The sequence below is a fragment of the Nuphar pumila genome, chromosome 12 (genome assembly GCF_984573655.1).
Source record: "Nuphar pumila chromosome 12, dmNupPumi1.hap1.1, whole genome shotgun sequence".
Taxonomy (NCBI): Eukaryota; Viridiplantae; Streptophyta; class Magnoliopsida; order Nymphaeales; family Nymphaeaceae; genus Nuphar; species Nuphar pumila.
The window spans coordinates 6,150,766-6,153,637 of NC_143260.1; positions in this window are offsets into that span (position 1 = coordinate 6,150,766).

The following is a 2,872-nucleotide window of genomic DNA, read 5'->3' on the forward strand; positions in this document are numbered from 1 at the left end:
TAACTGAATAAACAAATGTGACGAATGCTCCACATGGTTCAGAGCTATGTTTCCATTTGAGAAAATTAACTAACATGTTACTGCACTATTTTATGAGGTAAGGAGTCTTAAGAAGGTGTAACTGGATCGGGTATACCCGACTCGATTTTAGTGGACCCAAAGGTTCGGGTTGAGTCCAAAATATAAACCCATAATCAAAACCGGTCAGATATTAAGTATTGCAAATAAAGACCCAAACCCGTTTGGACCCGATCTGCTTGTTATTCCCAACCTGAATGGTTCTCCATATTATAAAACCGACCCGACCCAATTATGTACCCGAACCTATTTTATTCTTTAATTGACCCAAACCCAAACCCGATTCAAACTGACCCAAACCCGTTTTATAATTGGTAGTACTAGGAAATAACTAAAATAATTGGTAAACATTATTTTATATAATCAATTAAAAATTTAAAGATGTTGATAAACTTATAAGAATTGATATGTATTACCTTTTAGCGATCAAAACCTTGAATACCTTCTTTGTAGATACTTCCTATAACTCATTGAAATTGATTTTTTTTTAATATGACATCATTGATGTCTTTTTATTTCAACTTCAAATGATTCGGTTAGTACGAAAATATTCTTTTTATATTTAAATGTTGATGTTATTTAAAATAGTTAATAAACTTCTCATTTATTAACATATAATCTTCTTAATGAATAATGAATAGTTAATTCTGATCATGAAAGAAATGTGATATTTGAGCCCACAAGGGTTCCGCTTATCTGGTGGGGCGACTTGTGAATCTCTTGCTGCAAGGTAGAAGTTGGTGTACTCTCCGGCGGTCAGGGAGGAGTCGGACCTCATGGGTTTTACCAACAGGAGGCCAGATAATGTGTTGTCAGTGATAGTTTTTTTTTTTCTTGGATTATAAAAAAACAGAAAAAATGTGATATTTGAAAACTATCACAATTTTTTCATTATAATATCAACCAATCGTTCATATTTATGACTATGTCTAAAGTTGGACAAATCGTTTGAAGGTTCTTGTCCCCAAATTGTCCAACCCTGTGCAAGTGACAGCGTGGTAAGAATTAAACAGATCCACCTTGTGGAGATTGACATAAAAAATTGATCAACTATTGATCTTTTGTTATTTATTTTTTTTTTAAAGGCAAGTTGGGGTTAGGCAGACCCCTACCAGTCATACAACTATACCACTGGGTTTTGAAGCTGCAACGTCCCAACACAAGGTGGCGTGGCACTAGCTAGTCCTACCAGACAAGCTGAGCCCCCAGCTGGTGAAAGTGTTGTTGTAGCAGACAAGTCATATTTTTCTTTCTGTCTAATAGTTCTTAAAAAGGGCACGGCCGCGAAATTTTAACCGCTTAGGGTTGGTCCATGAGACAAAGCATCAATATCTCTCTCTAACCCCATCACCTGAACCGGGGTTTCTCTGATCTAAACCGATTACGTTGAGTCTTTAATGTTTTGATAGCTTGAATTCCGGCAACATGCACATGTACACAGGCACAGGGTGTGTAATCAGGTCGGGTTCGATTCTGGTCTTATAAAACCCTATTCTGAATCGGGTCTAAAAGTAAGACTAAACCCCAACCCAATTTAATTCAGATTTGGGTACAACTACAAATTGTAGACTCATATGGGTTAACGGATTTGGGTACATACTGGGTCTGGTATAATCGGATTGGGTCTTTAATAAACTTGTTTGATTCGGGTCAGGTTTGGGTTTGGGTAATGCCTGAAGAAAGTAGACCCATATGGGTTAATCGGTTTTAGTATGATCCGTTTGGGTCTTAATAGGTTCGGGTTTTAGCCTGAGTCTTGATATGATTGACATTCTAGGTTATTTTTAATGACAAAGAACTGTCCCTAAGAAGTAAGAACCAGGTCACAAATTTTCAAAATATTACAGGATTTTTTCTTGCAGTTTTTTTTTTAACCTTTTATTTTAACGTTAGCAGCGTTTAATTGACATTCTTAGAAGAAATATTATATTTACAAATAAATATAACTCTTTACGGCCAAAAGAACCAGTTTTATTTTTACATTCAAATTATAAGAAACGTTTTGTTAATTTTTGAAAAACATTAAGGGGAAAGATCAGTTATAAGCTACTATAAGAAATTCTTGGAAAACCATTAAGGATAAAAATATATAAAATATGTGAATTTTTTAAAATTCAAAATATTTAAAGGAGGCTCTAATATTGCAAATCTATATATCGAGATTTTCTTGTAAAGAAAAATCGTGATAAACTAGATAGTTGTTTTGCAAGACATTTTTGTAAAAAAAAATCGCTGTACAAAGTTAAAAAACATAAAAAATATAAAAAAATTAAAAACTTGGAAGGGGACGTCCTCCTTACTAGGGGATCGAATGTGGAAGTGGTGCATACCAATGTTGTATCGTTGTGAATCGGCTTCAGGCCGATTCGTATTGTACCGGCAGAAAATTCATACGAAACTGACCTGATTAAGGTTAAATTTGAAAAATATCAAAATAGTTTTTTAATATTTTTAAATAATTTTTATGACATGTGTCATTTTGTGGTTAAAAGTTTATCGATTCAGCCTTGCATCGGAGTCGCCCGATTCCCTGAATCGATTGAAGGATCCGAGACGATTCTTACAGCATTTGTGCATAACCCTAAGCAAGTACAGCAGCAGTAAGGGCAGGGGTTCCAACCACAGAGCAAAGTGACAAAAATGTTTCTTTTTCAGTCAATATTGACAACCAAAAACTCGTGATATTTTGAAATTTTGTATAAATTAAAAAAATTAGCAAAAAGATTAAATAACAATTTTCGTTGCAATGCAACTTTCAAAAATATCGTGAATTTTCAAGGTTATGTCAGATTGT